Here is a 22224-nt window from a genome sequence, read left to right on the forward strand (position 1 = left end):
ATCATTGACTTACCCTAGGAGTTTTCTTTTCTAGATGGCATGTATTTGTCAGAATCAAAGTAAGCATAGTAAGGGCTGTGCCATGCTAGGTCGCTTTAGTCATGTCCGACTCTTTGTGATCTCAAGGACTGTAGCCCACCAGGCTCCTTTGTCCATGGGATTCTCCAGGCAAGAATACTGGTGTGGGTTGCCATGCCCTCCTCCAGGGTATCTTCACAATCCAGGGATCGAACCCACGTTTCCTTTGGTTCCTGCATTGTAGGTGGATTCTTTACCACTGAGCCACCAGGGAAGCCCTAATAAATAGTAGAACCCAAATATTTCTTCCTGTTACATCTGATTTTTCAGTTTGTTGGGAGAAGGCAATGGCACCCACTCCAGTACTGTTGCCTGGTTGTTTCTGCTACTCTTCCTCTATCCCTGTGGCAAGATTCTCTGCTCTGTTCTGCTTCTTGCACAGTTTGTTTGGACTCTGCCTGCTCTCTTCCTCTGTGCATAAAGCAGCCAGCCCTTGCAGTGGGTAAACTTCAGAAAATTTAGATCTTGTTTTTGCAGCTTGTCTGTGCACAATAAACAGACGACCTGTGCCAGTTTTCTCTCCGGCTCTTTTTGGCACAGGATTGAAAACTGGCCGCTCTGATCAGGAATGCTGCATGTTCCTCTGTGGGTGGCCGGAATCTGAGCTGAAATAGAAGGAACTCAATTTTCTGCTATTCCAGTCCCTTCTACTGAAGAAAGGAGCATCATCATAACTTTGAGAAGTTGATGATGGCCAGTTAGTTTCCTTTTTTACACTACAGTAGTTATTTTTAACAAGTAACATTTTGAAATTCAAGGTCATGCAAACCCCAGGTAGGATTACCTGAAGTGCTGTGAGCTCTTTCTGAACAGTCCTTAGGCTTGGTTTGGGAACTGTGAGCGGGAAACAAAGAATTTATTTCTGGAGTGCTAGTCAAAACCCATCTATTGGTCCTTTAAATTTGTCATGATGAAACTATAAGATGGCTAAATATAAAATGTAAAGCTGTATCCAGTAGTTTGTCTCTTTCTCATCTCTTTTTGATCATTTCATAAGTGACTAGTGGTATCTGTAGTTACGGGACACCAGAGAAACTTTTTCTTTCTGTATATCTGGTTAAGCATTTATCAGTTTATCAGCCAGTCCACCTCCTGAACCAGAAATGATCGTGGGTGATTGATAGGTACACATAAAACACGACAGTAGTCCGTGGATTAAACATTGGGTGACAGGGGTTTCCCTGGGGATCCAGTGGTTGAGGGCCCACCTTGTACTTCAGGGGACACTGGTTTGCCCTGGTCTGGGAGGATCCCACATGTCGTGGGGTGGCTGAGCCCATGAGCCACAGCTACTGAGCCCATGCATTCTAGCACCTGCTCCACAACGAGAAAGACCACCGCGGTGAGAAGCCTTCACATGGCAGCTGGAGAGTGGCTCCCGCCGGCCACAACTAGAGAAAGCTCACATGCAGAAACAGACACCCAACGCAGCTAAAAGTAAATAAATATTCTTTAAAAAAAAAAATGGGTATCGAGGGAAGAACACAGTGGTAAGGGTGTTGAGTCAGACATGAAAGCTAAAATGCAGTGTCATCTATTGATAGCATTACACCAGAGGTTTCAAAATTTAGTGTGCAGTGGTCTCTTGGTGTGAATATTTGTTTAAAATGCAGTTCCTTGGCCTCCCCAAAGGAATTCTGACACCCACGTTGCTAACACGTGTCCCCAGGGACCCCTACTGTGTGGTGTAGACATACTCTAGGAACACTGAACTATTTACCTACTGCCAATGGGTAAATTTGGCTCCTGGCTTTCTGACCATCAACAGGAAAAGGGAAAACTGTTTTTTTCATAGTGTGCAGAAGATAGCATCATTGGCATAAGGTATACATGAAGGCTTAACTAGGCTTAGATCAACTGTAATACCTGGGGAATTCCTTAGCGGTCCAGTGGTTAAGACTCTGCTTTCACTGCCGTGGCCCCAGGGCTCAATCCCTGGATCCCACAAATTATGTTTCTGTGGCCAAAAAAAAAAAAAAAACCCTTTAGTGTCTGAGGAGGACCTGGACTTGCATAGGAATTCATGAAGAAAATGTCTTCTCTAATCCTCCTAACGTGAAATAAGTCAATGAGTCTATTGTATTCAATTAAGAGGTAGTAACTGACCTTCTGGAGAAGAGTACCAAAGCGTCTTAGAAAAGAATAGAAGAGGGAAAAAAGCTGGGTGGGGTAGTGCTGGGAAAATAGTTTGATATTATCTACAAAAAGAGTGAATGCAGGGAATTCCCTGGCAGTCCAGTGGTCGGCAGTCCAGCCAAGGGCACAGCTTCAACCCCCGGTTGGGGAACTAAGATCTCATATGTTGCAGGGTGTGACCAGAAATATTAAGGAATATACATTTTTTTAGACATGATGCTATTGCACACTTAATAGACTATCAGTATATCATATACCTTTTTTCCCCATATACGTTTATACTCACCGGGAAGTCGAAAAAATCGTGTGACCTGCCTTATTGTGATATTTGCTTTTTGTGGTGGTATCTAATTGAATCTGCAGTATCTCCAAAGTTTGCCTGTATAAGTGATGAAAAGATAAGAAATTAGGCACATTCACACAAAATAAAACTTCCTCCAACAAAGGGAGAGAAAATCATACTGACTTATACTCTGAGTACTCTTCCTTTCATATGGAGAAAGAATGTGTTTGGAGACTTTGTGATAGTGGCCTGTATAAGAATAACGATGGCCATTACCATTTCTTCTATGCCAACTTTAGGCCATTTTCCGCCATAGGCAGGGCTTCCTAGGTGACTCCGTGGTAAAGAATCCACCTGCAATGCAGGAGATGCAGGAGGCGCAGGTTTGATTCCTGGGTCAGAAAAAATCCCCTGGAGAAGGAATTGAGAACCCATTCCAATATCCTGGCCCGGAAAATTCCGTGGACAGAGGCTTCTGGTGAGCTACAGTCCATGAGGTTGCAAAGAGTCAGACACAACTGAGCGAGTGAGCAGGCACACGATGCACCACTGTAGGTACATAGGTATTTTGTTTTCAATTGTCACACAGATTCCGGAGAATGAAGTCCTGTTGTCCCCAGTACCCCCAACCTTTCTCTTCTCCACTCATTATTTTCTATTCTAACTCATTCACACCCAATGTTTTTGAGACTTATCCTTTAATGTAAAATACTGTTACTCCTTCCTGTGCCTTGAATCTAATTCACTTTGCCCTGATGATAGGAAATGACCAGGATAGAGAAATCAATTTTGAAATAATAAATTAGATCTAAACGTTCTGTAACTGTTTCTTTTTGTTTCTCCATTGACTTCAGTTGATAGGATTTTGACTGACAACTTTGGAATCATCTGAGAAAGTCTTCAGCTCCTCTGTCATTGTTTTCTCCCCAGTGACAGCTAAATATTGCAATTGTGGGCTTTTGCCAGAATAAACAGTTGAATCTTCGGTGAGGTCTCTGGAACCTAACTCCCAGGCATTTCCAAAGGATATGTTGAGACTGGACCTTAGTTTGCCCTTTACAGAAATAGCTTCTGTCGGGTCTCTGTAACTGATTCCTTTCATGGTGCATTGTCTATCTAGCCCACTAAACGTAGAGAGAATATGCAGTCTTTTCCATTTCTGAGCTTTTAATTGATGTGGGACACTAAGAATTACCAGTGATGTTTCATAATCGTACTGCTTTAGTGCATTCGTTAAACTGGAGGTCATATGAAATCAACTTTTATTGTTCTCATTGATACTTGGGGAAAATAATTTTACAAGGCTTTTAGGATGGAAAAAAGGCACTAGAACATCAAATCTACTTTAAATATAAAGCTATTCTTTTAAAAGTGATTTGATTTGACATTTTAAGTCTTCTGAGCGGGAACAACCCTGATAAGGCATCAAGTCAAACTCCTTCATTTTGTAGATAGGGAACTTTGTCATTTGATTTTGTTTTTAGGCACTTTTAGTACTTTTTTTTTTGCCATGCAGTGTGTGAGATCTTACTACCCTGATCAGGGATTGAACCCATACCCCCTGCATTCGGAGCACCGAGTCTTAACCACTGGACTGCCAGAGAAATCTACAGATAGGAAACTTTGACTCAGAGAAGCTATGTGCTGCCAGACAGCGGCAGAGCCAGGACTGGAACCCAGTACTCCTGGCTTCCTGCTCTCAGAAAACAATTTCTAAATGACTTTAGTGTAAAATATAATTTTAAAAGAGTTTATTTAAGAAATTCAAAACATAATAAATTTAAGAGTTAAAACTTCTATTGAAATATTATATTGTACTGGGTGTTATACCAGGTGGTTAAAACACAATATATTACCTTCCATACTTTCTAACCTGAGCTTGGAAGATTTTTATACCTATAGATAGATATACACACATGTATATACTCATGAACACACATAAACATATATACACATATAGTTATATGCACACCTACATGTATATATACACATCCTTACACATATTTATCTATGAAGGTGAAGGTGAAGTTGTTCAGTCGTGTCCGACTCTTTGCAACCCCATGGACTGTAGCCTACCAGGCTTCTCCGTCCATGGGATTCACCAGGCAAGAATAGGGGAGTGGGTTACCATTTCCTTCTCCAGGGGATCTCCCAACCCAGGGATCAAACCCGGGTCTCCCACATTGCAGGCAGACGCTTTAACCTCTGAGCCACCAGGGAAGCCCACGTTTATAATAAACATACACATATATGCCAGTAGACTCACATAGGTATATATGTGTACATATACATACACATTATACATATGTAGGCTTCCTTAGTGACTCAGTTAGTATAGAATCAGTCTGCAATGCAGCAGACTTCAGTTCAGTCCCTGGATTGGGAAGATCCCCTGGAGAAGGAAATAGTGACCCACTTCAGTATTCTTGCCTGGGGAATCGCTTGGACAGAGGAGCCTGATGGGCTACAGTCCATGGGGTTGCAAGAGTAGAGTAGGACATAACTTAGTGACTAAACCATCACCACCATATGTGTGTGTGTGTGTATATATACATACACACACACACACATATATACATACACACACACGCCAGTAAATACACACACACATACATATATATCTCAACACACACACATATAGCAGAAGAGTAGAAAACAAGGACTCAGGAGTTAGGCAAACTTTCAACCCTACTGGTATTGGCTGTGTTTTCTCAGGCAAATATGTGAACTTTTAAAATCTGTTTTACCACTTGTAAAATAGAAAAAAATAATACTATTCTTAGACTGACTGTGAGAAACAAAATAAATGGTATGTTAAATATTTAGCACGTTGTCTGCCATCTAATAAGTTGTCACGCAGAATTTTTGCATGTGGCGCATGGACTCTCAAGTTGTGGTTTGTGGACTCAGTAGTTGTGGTGTGTGGGCTTAGTTACTTTGCAGCCTGTGGGATCATAGTCCCTGACCAGGGGTCAAACCTGCGTCCCCTGCTTTGCAAGATGCATTCTTTACCACTGGGCCTCTAGGCAGTGCCAGTGTTCGTGCTTAGTCGTGTCCGACTCTTTGCGACCCTATGGACTATAGCCTGCCAGGCTCTTCTATCCATGGGATTTTCCAGACAAGAGTACTGGGGGCCACCAGGGAAATCTCCTAATAAACTTTCAATTAATGTTAGTAGCTAATGTTGTGAACAAAATGTACAAAACGTTGAACAATGGGTAAACTTAAGAAAAGATAGATATGTTTCTCTATCTTGACCTTAATGCTGATCGTAATTGTCCTGGCAAACTGGTTACCTCTGGTTTGAGGACTGGACCAAAACCACAGAAGTGGCATAGTCCTATTCATTTGGGAAAAAGGGCTTCTAAATAGATGGTGGCACTCTCAATCCTGATCCATGGTAAAAGGAGCCTAGAAGGTGGGAGAGCAGGCGGCCTGTGGAAGAGCCTGTCCCAGGTCAAAGAAGAGCAGAAGTCGCCCGTGTTGCATGTGCTCAGTGTAAATGAAGACACTTACACATGTCAGTTTGTGCGGGGTGGTGCAGTCGGGGGCAGGGGGCAGGCAATGTGAGTGAGAAGACAAGAATCAGACTGATTGGAACCTGGAAAGGTCAACTGGCAGAACAGCTGTTGGTCTGGAGTCACATCCAGGAATCAAGCCCAGAAGCTCAGGATGAGTCAGAAGAGGCATGGACACCACAGTGCAAGGGGTCCCTGAGCCTGTGCCAGGAGCAAATGGACATCAGGCTGCCCAGATGACCCCCAGGCCAAAGACCAAAAACAAGGTAAGCCAGAGGTGAATGCAAGAGTTAATTTGCAGAGGTTTCTGTGAGTCGGAAGCTAGGGCAAGAGTGGGCTTTCTCTGTAGGCTCCACTTTATCGGCTGATAAATGTTGCTTTTCTGCAGGTTTCTGCCACAGACCTGCTTGCTTCTCTTCCCACCTATGTCAGTCAGAGTAGGTTTGGTTTTGCTGCAGTAACAAACAAATCTCAGTGCCTTATAACAACACTTATTTCTTGTTCTAGCTATGCATTCATTATGAATTGCCTATCACTTGGTTACTCGAAATCTTTATTCCGAGGTCCAGGCTGACCATGCAGCCTCTCTCTGGAATGTTGCTGCTCATCATAGCAGATAGAAAAGAAACTATGGAGAACCCTGCACGCATGTGTGCTTAGTCGCTTCAGTCATGTCTGACTCTATGTGATACTATGGACTGCGGCCCACAAGGCTCTTCTGTCCATGGGATTTTCCAGGCAAGAATATTGGAGTGGATTGCCATGCCCTCCTCCAGGAAATGTTCCGGACCCAGGAATAGAACTCAGGTCTCCTGTGTCTCCTGCATTGGCAGGCAGGTTCTTTACCACTAGCGCCACCTGGGAAGCCCCATGGAGAACGCTGCGCTGACCTTAAAGATCAGCTTTCTGTACAGAAGGAGGTGATCTATGTCATTTCACTTGCATATCATTGGTCAAAACAAGTCATGTGGCAACATCAAGGTAGCAAAGTTGAATCTCCCCCCAGGAAGGGGCAATGAATCTTTATAAGAATAATACAGCCCACTCCATGACTATATCAACCGCATGGGCTTCTCACTACTCCCAGACCTCAGTCATTGCCCATGTGATCCTAGCTCCCGTCCTCTATCTCGTATCTCTGCACAGAAATCTAGGCCCACATCTGTAGCTGCCAATCAGGCAGTTCTCCTTGGTCACTTTGAACATGAACAAGCAAACTAAAGTCATTTCCTCTTCAGCATTTTGTTTGTTTTTGGTTGAAGGCCTCCTGTCCACCTGGCTACACAAATCAGACACCTAGGTGTCATCTGTGACTCCTCTCTCTCCTTATTCACCTCATATCCACCCACCACTCAGAAAATCTTTTTGACTGTACCCAATACATGTCCCTTGACTATTCCTGCTTCTTTTCATCTCTCCTGCCCCTACTAGTTCTTACATGCATGCTCAGTCACTCAGTCGTATCTGACTCTTTGAGATCCCATGGACTATGGCCCACCAGGATCCTCTGTCCATGGAATTTTCCAGGCAATGATACTGGAGTGGGTTGCCATTTCCTTCTCCAGGGGATCTTCCCAACCCACGGACCAAACTGGCATCTCCTGCATCTCCTGCATTGGCAGGCGGATTCTTTACCACTGTGCCACCTGGAGTATAGTTTTTCTATTCTGAACTCTTGGTGAGCCCTAAAATAATCCTGATGTCTCTGTATTTCCCCTCCCCAGTTCATTCCACCTGACATGTGGTGATCTTTCTAATTTGCAGAACCAACAATATACCCTTCTGTTGCCACCTCTGCTTGAGCTCCTCAGCAGATGGCTTCTGATTGTTCTGGGAGTGGAGTGCCAGTAAGGCTCTTTATCTGCCTCTCCAGCCTCACCTTATCCACTGTCCCTCCCTCACAAGTGCCTATGTTTCTTGTCCCCACCATACTGAACTCCTTCCATTTTCTCTACGTGCTGTGCCCTCTCTTGCTTCTGGTATATTGCATGTGTTGTTCCTTCTTTTAAAAAATTATTTATTTATTTGGCCACACCAGGTCTTACTTGCAGCATGTGGGATCTAGCTGATGAGGAATTGAACCCTTGCCCCCTGCATTGGGAGGGTGGGGTCTTAGCCACTGGACCCCCAGGGAAGTCCCTGTTGTTCCTTCTGACTGTTCTGCTCTCTATCCTCTTCAGCTGTCTGACTTTAAATCATCCCTCATGTCTCAGCTTAAAACTCACTTCCCCCGGGAAGCCTTCCCTGGCTGCCTCCTAAAGCAGGTAAGGTGTTCCTGTTGTATATTCCGGGGCAGCAGGCTTTCTTTTCCCTGGCGCACATCACCCTTTATAGCTTCCTGAAATGTCCGTTGTCTGTCTTTGCTGCCTCACTGTAATGTCTCTGAGGGCAGTGACTGCTTCAACATGTGACTCAACTCCTAGCAGAGTGTCTCAAATAGTCTAGGTGCTGGCAGATGCTTAGGAAATGACCATGAATGACTGAGCGTGGTGTCAAAACCATAGTTCTGGCCTGAACTCAAGAGCAAGGCCAGGAGGACATGAAAATGTCCTTGCTTCTTAATGTCAAAGGAAACTGAGAAAAACCAGCTTGGCTTGGCTTGGCTTAGGGCTAGAGGGGTAGTATCAAATTAAAACAGGCTTCCAGAGAAAGGCAAAGGAAGGTCAGGGCCAGGAAGAAATGAGATCCTCTGGGCTATAACCTCCTCGAGCGAATGGATTTTAATTTTGTTCACAGCAGAATCCCTGTGCCTAGAACAGTATTGGGCACATATTAGGCAGTTAAATACTTTGTTGGGGAACTTCCCTGGTGGTCTAATGGTTAGGGCTCCACACTTCCACTGCAGGGGGCACGGGTGTGGTCCCTGGTCTGGCAACTAAGATCCCACAAGCTGTGTGGCATGACCAAAAAAAAAAAAAAAAGGGAAAAATAAAATACTTTATTGGCTGAATGAATGGACAAATTCTGGGTCACAATTCTTGGCTCCAGGAATCAACCCTGGCTGACATAAGCAGAAAAAGAATTTATTGAAAGGATATAGGATAATTCTCAGAATCAACATAAAGACCAAGATAATCCAGCCTCACAAATGAGCAGCAACCAAGGGGAGCCAGGCAGGCGGGACCATGGCCGAGGTTGTAGCACAGGAATACTTGCTAAGGACACCACTCTGACACCCCTGCTACCAGAAGCCAGTGTCCGCCACATTCCCACCACTGGCTGTGAGCTGTGGCCCCGCTGGACTTCAGTGACACTGCCCTCCTTATGAGTCGATCTCACTGACCCTATGACCTGAATTTACCCCTTCGAGGTTCAGATCCCAGACAGGAGTGGTTGTCTGGCAGAGCCAACGTTGATTGCCAGAAAGGGAGAGAGTGTGAATATTTGTCCCCCGTCAGCAGAGGGGGCCATGCTGCCACCTATTTGAGAATTTCTCCCTAAATAAGACAGTCATTTGATGCTAGGCAGCCTAAAAATGCTTTATGTCCAATATGGGAGGGCTGGAGAAAAAAATTCAGAACCAAGGAAAGTATTTTTTCATTTAAAACATGTAATTATAATAAATGCTAATTATAAAATTTCAAATAATTCAGATATGGGTAAAGTATAAAGTGTTAAGTCCCTCTACTTCCCAATCCCCATTCTATACCAAGATATAACCACACTTATCAGTTGGAAATAGGTTCTTCTTCAAGAGACTTCTTGGATCAGAATTGTTTCTTAAACTGTACAGGGTTGGACTTCATCATTATGAAGTTGCTTAGAATTTACATGTAAAGCTTATAGTCAGATATTTTTTACTTGGACTCTTAGTCTGGGTTATGTGGCATTGCTGTGGGTTCATATTCCTGGAGAGGGGCTACCTGCCTAATGAAGGGCAAGTCATTTGCTTTGCTTGTGCTTAGTTAGTTATTACTGGGAGTATTTCTTGCTTGGGAGAAATCAGTGATGTAATGGTGTGTGTCATTTTGGTGGGTAAGCAAAATTTGGGCTTTGTTGGAGAAAAGGTACTCCTGCTTTTGACCAAGTTTTGTTACTCACCAGGGTTCTTGGCCTCCTTAATCAATAGAAGTTGATTAGAGGCCGGACAAGAAATTCAGCGAAGGTTTATTGGGGCCCCAGCTTCAGAGGGAAGGAGAAGAAACAATAGGTTCCCTTGCTTGTTTTCTTACTGTGGGGAGCAAGCTGGTTCCTTATATGGGCAGAGGGTAGGGTGTGTCCAGGGGTCGGGCTGGAGGGCTGCCTTGGGTGTTTTGTCCACCTCTTAGGTGGTGTTATGTGCAGGGGGCATGCAGAGTAAGTAGCCTGCTTTGCTCCAAGCTCTTCAGAAGTGGCTGTTGGGCTTTTTGGTCTCTTTGTATCTTTCGTCCAGAATTTGCCCTAATAGCCCATGCCTGCAGTTATGGGCTGTAACAGTTCCGTACAGTTTCTTTGTATTTTGTCGCTGGTGGGGAGATGTGTCCAGGTGCAAGCACTGCAGCATTGAAGCATGGGGTCCCAGGTCCCAGCCTGTCTCAATTTGAGGGCCAAAGGAACGTCTTCCTGTTCAGGATGTCGCTTGCAGAGTGTTCTGTTCTTAAGAAAACAAAAATTTTGATGGGTCTTAACTAAACTTATTGTAGTAATCATTTATCTATCTATCTATCTATATTGAAATCATTTGTATACCTTAAACATACAATGTTGTATGTAAGTTATATTCAATATAGTTGGAAAAAAGAAAAAATTAAATTTTCTTTAAAAAAACCCAAAACCCAAATTATCTGAAATAGTATTTTGCTGATTTTAAAGAAGCAAAGTTCTAGAACCAACCCATTCTCAACTGACCTCTAGGGAAGTTATTCTGGGCATGTAGCTGTTAATTTTCCTTGTTGGGTTGGTGGTTGACTGGTCCATAACTCCAGGAAGGGGTTGGCCAAGCAAAACTAAGACTTTTATATGTCAGACAGTTACACACAAAGACAGAGAATTGGGGCTCAAATAAGTGATTTGAATTTTAACAAAGTGAGACTGGTTTTTTAAAATCTTACTTGTAAGAAATACATGAAAAAATATGTTAAAATTGTAAACGAAATAAAATACTTAAGTGCATCTTAATAAATATATCTCAGGTTGTTGCATGGCTGACCCAAATTGGTCATCGAGTTTGGTCCCAAAGTAAAGCCTTGGGCTGGTATTCAGTGTGGTCTCGGAAGAACCTAGGAGCAAAAGCCAGCACCCTGGTCCAGCCTGCTTTGCTCTGTGTTGTCATAGGTTTATTGCTACAAAAGATTACGTATGTAATTTTTGAACCCTGCCTTATGCTTCTTCCTTACCAAGCAGTCCACAGTGTTTCTACGCAAAAGGGAACAGATACCAAAAGATTATAATGTGACATCCAGGATTCCCATACAAAGCCTTTATCTAAGTCTAAACTTAGGTGCTATATTGGTACCTAAACTGGTAGCAGTTCTGTTTCACAGTTGTGAAATGGCATACATTTTACGTCTTTTGGATAGAATCTGGTGAACAGATATGGGCTGAAATTTTTAAATGTGGATTCAGTGAGACAATTTCATCTTGGAATTACAGCCAAAAAAAAAGTCAGCTGTGATTCATTTGGAAACGTGGACATTTTGAGTGTTGACAACAAAGACAGGCCTTCATTAAAATTATAATTTTCCAACGTGTCTACAGTGAAGCTGGAACAAATATGACACAAAGCCATAATATTTTGTTTATGCCAAGAAACACTGGCTTTCTAAAAGAAGGTGCCAGTTAAAGTGGTAACGTAAAGATAGGTGAAAGTGATACACTTTGATACCTTACTTTGAATTTAACTGGCGCTTGCTTTGGTGTCTTGACTGTTATACAGCCAATCTAAATAGATTAGAAACGTTGGAAAAGCCCATATATGAATCTGTTAAAACAATCCCTTTGTTTTGTCTGAATAGGAAGGAAACCGGTCTGTCATTTCGCCAGGGAGAGGCTAGACCATGACTAGGGCGTTGAAGGGTCAAGGAAAAGAATTAGAGGCATTGGCAGAGAAGGAGGAAGTCGAGTTGCTGTGGCTGCAGCGGGAGCCGTGGAGGGAGCAGGGGGCCAGTGCTGTCTGGAGAGGGTGTGTGGAGTGGAAGTTGTGGTGTTGCCAAAGCTAGTTGTCTTCTCAGCCCACGAACCACAAGCCAAGTGTGCTACCGGGTTTTTGCAAACTTTCAGTACAGTAATAGGAATCTACATGAGAACAAAAACACATGTCTCCACAAAGCCTTGTGTACCAATGCCCCTAGCAGCTTTGTGTGTGATAGCCAAAAATGGAAAACAGCCTAGAAACTCAAAACAACCCGGATGTCCATCAACAGGTGGCAAGTAAAATGCTATTCACAATAAAAAGGATGCACATAGCAGTGTGGAAAACCTCAAAATCATTTACTGAATAAGACAGGCTCTCCCCTCACTGATAAAAAGAATATATGCTCTATCATTCCATTTATATAAAACCCCCAAAATGCAAACTAATCTTTAGTGAAGAAAACAAATCTGTGGTTTAGTGGTTGCTTGGGGATAGGGCAGAAGGAGGAATGGGTTGCAAAGGGGCACAAGAATTTAAGGGGGTTATGGAAATATTTGGTAAATTGCATTGGTTTCACAGATACGTTCCTATGTCAAAACATATCAAATTATTTGGTCAGCAATCGGGGAAGGGCCTCATGACCCTCAGCTAGAGAAGACAAGATATAATGACACTTAGCAAGAGGGGAAAGTGGACTTTATGGTTATAAATTAACAGACTTCAAAAAGGGTATTTGAAAGGGATGTTCAAAATAAATATTTTAAAGAGCTCAGGGTATCTGCTCAGTAAAGCACTTAGGACCTGTAAAGTGGTTATAGTATTTGTCCAAGAGCAGTTAAGTACTGAAGATCTAGAAAGAGATCACAGTCTTTGTCTGGACAAGCAAGGCAGTAAGTTATGAGTTTTAGCTTTCAGAATATTAACATGAAGTTCAGATTCAGATGATAATGCATATGTACTTTACCATGCCACCCTGCTCTGCCAGGACACAAATCTACATATTATACCTAAGAGTTCTTAGACTATGAATGATCCTTTCATTGGATTATAACTGTTCACCATTAATGTAGTGGAATTTGAAGGAAGAGGAAGGTGGGAAAGATTTACCTGGAAAACAACAATGCTAGCAGTGTTGGCAAGGCTGAGACTGTCACAGAGCCTGCGGTTACTTGTCGCCTGGTGGCTTCCAGCTCATACCAGGGGCCCTGAGATTATTCATACCAGTGTCCTCACACTGTTCTTTGAGATTTTTGTTTTGGTCTTTGCTGAATCAGTTGTGGATGTCACAGGGTAGTTTTATTTATTTATTAATATTTATTTTTAAAATTTTATTTGAGTGTTCCAGGTCTTAGTTGGGGCACACAGGATCTTTGATCTTTACTGTGGTATGCAAGATCTTTAGTTGCTGCATTTGAGCTCTTAGTTATGGCATGTGGGATCTAGTGCCCTGAGCAGGAATCAAATCCAGACCCCCTGCATTAGGAGTGCAGAGTCTTAGCCACTGAACCACCAGGAAAGTCGCCATAAAGTAGTTTGGATTTTCACTTTTACAATGTGTGACTTTAAGTTCTGCTGATTTGGTGGGGGAAGTGGGGTACTGAGGGGCAAGGGAAAGGTGATATTCTTGTGCACAGTCATTGGTAGAATTTGAATAAAAACCTCCATCTCTGGAGTCCTGCTTTTTCAGTTATCCCTGATGTCCTTGTTTGCACAGATTTTGTGATGGTGTTGGCTTGATTGGGGCGGCAGATAAATTATGCTCATTTACAGTGGAAATCAAAGCATATCAGCACATCTGATTGATGGTGTGCAGCCGTCATGTGCTGATTGATGTGCCGTCTGTGACAGCTGCGGTACTCATCTCCTTCAGCCTTCTCCTATCCCGACACTCGACATAACTTGCATTCTAATCGAGTCACTGGAGGCCTCTTCTGGCAAGTATGGGCCGAAAGGTATGAATGTTAAATTTCAGAGTAATATTTTTTAAAAATACATGGTGCTATGAAAAGCGTATTGATAATTAATGAAATAGAATCAGGTAGGAATTTCTTGGGGAGATAAGAGAGAGATGGTGTTTGTAATCTGAGAGTGAGCATGAAAAATTCTTATGAGCTCAGTTTCAAGCTGATGCATATTAATATCAGAAGATAAAAAATTTGTCGATGTGCCATGTGCAATTAAACGTTAATCAAGGAGAGACACATGCATGTCATTACTGGCAATAGAACACTGTTTATGTGGTTTTTAATTTCCACGCTACTGAAATGGAACACAACCATAATATAATATATAAAATCTACCAGGGAATTCAACAGTTTTGCAATTAAATTTCAAGTCTTTCAAAATCATCTTGTCTATTTAACAAGTCGCTGTAATTGTTTAATAATTACTTGAATAAAAGACCCTGCTGCTGCTGCTGCTGCTAAGTCGCTTCAGTCGTGTCCGACTCTGTGTGACCCCATAGATGGCAGCCCACCAGGCTCCCCTGTCCCTGGAATTCTCCAGGCAAGAACACTGGAGTGGGTTGCCATTGCCTTCTCCAGACCCTAGAGAAATAAAATACCCTAGAGAAACATATATGGGAGTAAGTGCAAATAAAATTAATGAGTGAAAAAAGTGACCCAGGCTGATGGGTGGAATAGTGGTAAAATCTACAGGCGCTCCTTCAAGTAAAGGATGAGCTGAGGCAGGCCCAGGAGGCTTTTCGTATGTGTTGAGAAGTTTGGATGGTTAGTGTAGTTAGCTTGGTATGTGGGGAGGGACAGTGGGCAGTAAGGATAAGTTCAGGTAAAAGTAATTTAGCTGAAATTTAGCATTCATACCTTTCAACCCAGCTAAAAGTAATGGAGTGTCCAGTCTGTAGCGGTTTACAGCCTCATTTCTCTAAATGTGGTCCTTGGAAAGCAGCATCATCTGGGAGTCTGTTATTGAAGCAGAGTCTCAGGCCCCACCTCAAATCTACTGAATCAGAATTTTCATTTTAATGATATTTCCAAGTGATTCATAGGCATATTAAAGTCCAATTTAGGCAATAAAGATATTTTGATATATCCTTTAATAAGAATTTGGAGGTAAGCAGTTTCAGGGTGGTTGGATCTACCACTCTGGATCATCAATAACATAGGCTTCTATTTTATTTATTTTTGTTTATAATTTTATTTATTTATTTATTTTTTAAATATATGTATTTATTTTTGGATTCAACGGGTCTTAGTTGTAGCATGGCATTGGGGCTCTAGTTGCAGCTCATAGGCTCAGATGCCTTGAAGCATGTGGGATCTTAGTTCCCTGACCAGGGATTGAACCTGCATCCCCGGCACTGAAGGGCAGATTCTCAACCACTGGACCACCAGGGAAGTCCCAACACAGGCTTTTATCTCAGGATTTGGAGGTAAGCAATTCCAGAGTCACTGGATCTATATCATCAATAACGTAAGCTTTCATCTCATTACATTTTGCCAGAGTTAGCACGTCGATTTTTTTAGCCTTATTCTCAGTGACCTCATGGTTCCAAGATGGCTGCTGTAGCTCTTTGCACAAGTGAGTTCCAAACAGGAAGGATGGGACATACTTGTAGTATCTCATTGGCCAGAACAGGGTTACATGTTGACTTGTAAAATTGTAATCATTTGGGAAGAGGAATGGTATAAATATGGTTGATTTATACCATTTGTTCATTTAGTTAAAAAAAAAAAAAAAGTGGATTGCCTGCTATGTGTCAACCCATAGCATATCCCTTGGGGCTAAGCCTGAGATCAAGAGTCTCTGTTCATTAATTGCACAAAATTAGGGTTCTGCTAGTAAAGAGGGGTGGAGGAAACCATTATTAGACAGGAATCATTGCCTACTGCTGGTAGGATAGGCCAGATTTAGAAGAGTGTTGGAAGCCATGCCAAGACTGGACTTGATCCACAGTGGTCACTGGAGAATCAAGGGGGGGTTGATGTTTTGAGAAGCAAATCTAGTCTGTGGTGCAGGTACTGAGGCCAGTAAGGAGATTTATTATGCAGTTGTTCAAGTGAGAGGTGATGACAGCTGACCTAGGACAGTGACAGGCTGTGGAATGGAAAGAAGGGATACATTTGGAAGGCCACTCCAAGACAGAAGCCATTACTTAGTGATGCTGTATGCGGGCGGTAAAAAAGGGAAGGGCTCAGAGGTGAGTCACTGAGACTTCGGCGGGATAAATAAGTTGTCTAACGGGAGTTGCCATTATAAAAAAACTATGTATTACATACATGTGATCACAAGTTACAAAGCTCTGTAACTTAGATTTTCCACTTTATGGATCGCAAACTGATTTTTGTGTTAGTACATAGAGAACTCATTCATCCCTCTTTAACTATTTTTGTATTTATTTGAAAAATACTGTAAAGCCCAAGGAATTTAAGAATCATTTGTAACCTGATAAATTTAAGAAATTATAAAAAGTAAAAAAGAAATTGCCCTCTCCATCTTGCTGCTGGAAATGTGCACCCTCCCCCAATTTTCTCCTTAAGGTAATTCAGAATACCCAGAGGTTCCAATGCACATACACACTTCTCTCCTTTCTCTTTTTCAGAATGATAAATTCGTATTAGTCTGCAGCGTGTAATTTCCACTGTCACTCTTTTCCACAAAAATCCTTGCCCTTTATTTGTCGTGTGTGGCCAGAATTCGAAGAATCCCCAGTGTTAACACAGGAGGATTCTGCCTCAAAGTTTGCACCTTCTCTTTTTCTTTTTTTGTTTTACTAATTGCTTTATAACCACAAACTAGTATGGAGAATGCCCTGTACAAAACACAATAAAGGTTCAAAGATGGAGGTGTTCCCTTAGGCAAGGCTGAAGACTGCAGTCTCTGGTATTTGGAATTTAGGCTGCAGTCCTTGTTTTTGGATGGATCACTGGGTGTGTGGCACAGCCCATGCTTTTAACCAGATTTGAACAGGAGAATGGCCACTTGGCCCAGGTAGAAGTAGATGAAGTGTTTGGTTTCATGTGTCACATAACTACCGAAGTTCCTCCCCACGATGCAGTGCCAGGTGGGGTTGTACTTCTTGTCAAACTCCTTCTTGATATGGGCCACAATGTCCTTCTCTATACTTTTCCAATGCCTAAGTAGCACACTCCACCGAGTCCTGTTGCATCTCCTCCGACATGTGGGCATTCTTGATTACGGCCTTTCGGTCACACATGGTTACCAAGGTGCAGGGACTGGCCAACTGCAACGGTCTCCTGGGGGCGGGGGCTGGCGAAGCTCCCACCCGCGTAGAGAGGCGGTCGCTACTGAAGCCGTGGCGCATCTCCTCTTTTTCTATTCATGTGTGTAGATTAAAATTTACAGCATGTGCTTCTTGTGAGCTTTTAATCTACCGTGCATTTATTGTTTTGTTCATTGTCTTTCTTCACTAGGATATAAGTTTTGTGAGGGCGGGATTTTTTTGTTTGTTTCGTTAATAGATATATCCTCACAGCCTGCACAGCATGCCCAAATAGGTGCTCAATAAATATTTGTAAATGAATGTGTTTCCAGCAGATTATTCTCACTGTGCTTTAACACATTTGAAATCTCCAAATGTTTTTTTTTTTTCCCCTGTACCTCCCTTCTGTGCCTTTCCTCCTTGGAGTCAGAAAAGCTCTTTTGGAATCTCCACTCTCTCCTTTTATTACTACCTTCTTCTGATGAGATAAATTTCATATGGTATTCTCAAGGGGGCCAACCAGTTTTAATATTTACTTAATATTAATTAATACTAATCTAGAGAAAGGGGAAGTACAGTCATGAATTCCCCCCAGAGAGGTCACTCGATGCCTGCCACAGTGAAGCCAAAGTGATTATTGTCACCTGGTCCTTGGTGTTATTGGCATCACTGCCTCTCTCCCTTGTATGCAGGCCCAAGCTGACCAAATGGATGTTTAGACTCCCTTTGGAGGTTGGGAGAACTCAAGCAGCTGTTGCCTTTATGCAATCCCCATGGCCACAGCCCCATCATACAACAGGCACATCCCTTACTTTCCAAAGGAGAGAAAGAGGCAAATACATATGATCCATGACACTGGGTGACGCTTTTATCCCTCACAACCATTAAAGTAATAAATTATATCACCATTTTAGAAAGGAGGAAATTTACCTCATCACAAGAAGGTAATAATAAAAGGAGAGAGTGGAGATTCCAAAAGAGCTTTTCTGACTCCAAACCCTGTTGTGCTTTTACCCTACACCACTTTTTCATAAAAGTTCTGAACAGATTGTTTGATGTTTTTCTTTTTCTTCATCATTACTTTGAAAAGGTCGATTTTGACATTTGATTTACATTTCCTGACAAGCCATGTATCATTTTCCTCCTCTCCTCCCTTCCTCTTACCCTTCCTTTTTAATTCTTTGCATTTATAATGGAACAGATGATAGCTTTTCATGGTGTGCTAGTGATGGTATATTTTATGGAAAATGCCAGAAAATAAAATTATAAGTAGTCACTAGTGGAAACCTACGCTGGAAAATATGATTTCAGCCATAGTTCCATGTTTTTAAAAAGCTATTTTTGCTGATCTCTACTAAGAGTCCCAGAAACAGATGGGCATGTTTGCTGGATTTGCTGCTAGTTTCTATGTCTCCTTTTCTCCTATACATTTATGGTGACCAAGTTTACTTTTAAAAACATGCTGAGAAGAATGACATTTTTTTTTTCAGATTGAAGTTGTCTAGGAAAAAAATCATGCTTAAGAAAGGGTCTGTAAAATCAAAGAGGCAGATGTATCTTCTAGAAAACCCATTCTCTGATCAGGCCATTTTATCTCTGAAGCCTTCTGGCCTGTCCACCTCCCACTCCCCAGCCAATAAATGCCAAACTCCTTAGTTTGGCAGTCAGAGGCCTTGCCCATCTGGTCTCAGATGATTTTTTGGACTTTGCTTTCTAATGCCAAGATTTTGTGTTCTATTCTGCAACAAAATAAGACTGTTTATTTTTCTGGAAGAGCCCAGCTTTCCTTTTTTTGCTCACCTTTGTTTGTTTTACCTGAAGAGGTTTTTTTTCTTTTTTCCTTTGCTTAAGAAAAGTATTCCTTCCATCTCTCCTAGCTCAAATACTGCCTCCTCCAGAGAGCTTTCCTGGATTAGATTTGCTTTCACACCTCTGGACACAACCAGTCTGTCCCTTCTTTAGGATGGGTCTGGTTAAAAAAAAAACCCGCCTGCCAGTACAGGATAAATGGATTCGATCCCTGGATCTGGAAGATCCCCTGGAGAAGAAAATGGCAACCCACACCAATATTTTTGCCTGGGAAATCCCATGGACCGAGGAGCCTAGCGGGCTACGGTTCATGGGGTCAAAAAACAATCAGACACAACTTAGTGACTAAATGACAACAACAACAAATTTTTACTTTATTTTTGCCCAAATTTAGAGAACAGTTTTAAGGCTATTTTTTAAAAAACTGAATATGTAGGGACTTCCCTGGTGGTCCAATGGTTAAGATTCTACTCCTAATGTATGAGGCCTGGGTTCAGTCCCGTCAGGGAATGAGATCCTGCATGCCCCAACTAAGCACTTGTGTGACAGCTAAACATCCCACATACCACAACTGAGACCCAGCACAGCCAAAAAGAAAAAAGAATGGGTAGCTATATTAGCTGTTTGGTCGTAAACCCTATTTGCATGAAGCTGTATTTAGACATAAGAAAACATTTACATAAAATATCTTAGAAGCAAATCTTGTAAAAATAAAAAGGAGCTGATATGATAAATCATTAAAAAAAAAAAAAAAGAATGTCAAAATATTTTGAATGAAAGCAATTAGCAAAGGTTCTATTAGTGGTACAGTGGTGCAAGGTGGCAGATGGGCAGCCTGTAGACTTTAAATTTGTCAACCATAGTGTTTGAAGCAAAGCAATTCCATTTGAATGCCTTCGGATTGGCATGTACACTCTGTTCGCTAGCCTCCCCACTCCCTGTTGCCTTCCACCTGGCGTTTCACATTTATACACATGCTGCCTGACCTCTAATGGTACTTGAGTTCACATGCTCCATGTTGCTGTTTAATCAGTCACTTGACAATACACCAGGTCCAGATCATGACTCTCACTTCCTAGCTAGTTGTTTTGGGTTAGAAGTAAGAGTTCTATTAATACCTTTCAATGCCTTTTGCCTTTGAAATGGGCCTTATGCAAAGAAACAGGTATATATTTGACTATAGACTCAAATACAGACACACATGTGGTGATGGGTCAAAGATTCCTGGAATGCACTGGAGAACAAGCATGTTTATCACTGAACTGAAAGAACTCCCACCAAAGCTGCCTTCAACTTACCTCTAAGCCTTAGAAACAGAAGTGACCCTTTGCTGCTATGAATCAAGAGGCTGGACTGGCTTGGAAGAGGGTTGGCAAATGGGTGTGGCCATCACCACACCTCTATATCCTGTGCCCAGACTTTACCACCTATGATGTCACTGCTGAGCCTAGACAAGGCTCTATGACTCTAACACTAAGTGTTAAATTTCTGCTCCCAATAATCAAAGTTAGCACAAGAGGGAAGTCAGGGTGAAAATATTTGGGCCTTCACAGTTAGAAGAACACTGGGGTGTTGCTTTAGCCAAAAATGGAAGACTTGGATTTAGTCAGGTTAGTAAGAAGTGAAACCGTGTATGCAAAAGTTCATTATAAATTAGGAAATGCTATAAATGCTGCTGTTTATTGATTGGTTGCCCTGTACTTTACCTAAGTATTTTTGATCACTTCAAATGCCTGCAGGATGGGTGTTACCTCCATTTTACGATTGGGAAATAGGGCTTGGATGTTAAATAAACTTGCCCGAGTCCCCAGGCTCACAGTAAGCTGTGCTGAGACCCCTTGCAGCTTTGTCCAACCTGGGCCTGCCCACTTTGCGGCTCCCAGGTCATGCTCCAGCTACATGAGTTAGTTATTACCACAACAATTTCTGCTTTAATGAACATTCTACGTAAATATAAAGTGGGTCATGTTCCTTCTTATTCTCCCGGAGCTGTCCCCAGGTTCTACCCTGTTTCCAGACCCAGGCTCCTACTTTGGATGAGGTATGAACAAGGTCTGCTCCTGCAGAGAAATCAGGAGACAGGCAACAACAAAGGATAAAGGTGAAACGGCCAGGGTCAGGTCAAGAGCTTCCCTTGTCAGCTCTTTCCAGTCTTGCAAGAATCAGATAGAAGCCTTAAGGAGGTCCTAGAAACCAAAGGTGCTAATTAAGAGAAGATGGAGAGTGAAGTGGAATGCCGAAAAAAAAATAGGAAACATATTTGCAACTTGGACTAACATTGATTATCTTAAATTATCTGCGTGGTTAAATAATATGCATGAATTCTCATGTTGCTTCTAATGTGTTCGAAGTTAGAGGAGCTTTACAAACAGCCTGGGATTCTATACAAAATTCTGGTATGTGTCTAATGTCAGTCTACATAACTGGAGAAGCCTACAGAGTTACTCCGAGGTTGCTGAATTCTAGAATTTAGTGAGCTTTCTAGATCAGGAGTTGGTATTTATTGCGTGTGTGAGTAGTTTTTTTGCTGCTACTAAAAAGCAGGTGGTAGTTATGTCTCTGAATATCTCATTTCACAAACAGCTAACTGGATGTGTTTGCTGAAGGACCACTTGAAGCAGCCAGAGGCCACGGGTCCAGATGCCTTCCCAACTAAAGGATGCACAAAGTTGACCTCTGGAAGAGATACAGGGTCTCAGTCCCAGACCGCCATACCGTTCGTTGTAGAAGAATCACTGTGTTGTGACCTTCTGTCCCCCTCACATTTCTCCTTGGAAGTCTGTGAAGTTAAAAAATTCAAGACAGATCATAAAACACTGGAGAAGTAATTGTAAGCAGTTCCTTATTCACAGTTTTTTTCAATCTAAAGGTCATCCTTGATTTCTCTCTCTCACTCATACCCTACCGTCCATCCATTTGTAAGCCCTGTTGGTTCTGTTTCCAAAATATGTCTTGAATCCATCTGCTTCTGTCAACTTTCACTGACACCATCCTAATCCAAGCCGCCGTCATGATGGCCTCCTAACTAGCGAACTGGTCTCTTGTTCCCATCTCTGACCCCAGTATTCCATTCTCCATTTAATGATCAGAGTGACTGAGTAAAGGATTTAATCACGTAATTCCACTACTTAACCCACCAATAGTTCCCCATTATATTTAGAGTAGA

General features: G+C 42.2%; 1 protein-coding gene and 1 pseudogene across 7 annotated transcripts in view; one reads left to right on the plus strand and one right to left on the minus strand.

Annotated features, from left to right (window-relative positions):
• The window catches only part of TBC1D1 (TBC1 domain family member 1), a 226723-nt gene that overhangs the window by 39048 nt on the left and 165451 nt on the right, over positions 1-22224 (plus strand). The gene's annotated exons all lie outside the window — the stretch shown is intronic.
• LOC113894204 lies at positions 16977-17258 on the minus strand (annotated as a pseudogene).

Source organism: Bos indicus x Bos taurus, chromosome 6, assembly GCF_003369695.1.
Source record: "Bos indicus x Bos taurus breed Angus x Brahman F1 hybrid chromosome 6, Bos_hybrid_MaternalHap_v2.0, whole genome shotgun sequence".
Taxonomy (NCBI): Eukaryota; Metazoa; Chordata; class Mammalia; order Artiodactyla; family Bovidae; genus Bos; species Bos indicus x Bos taurus.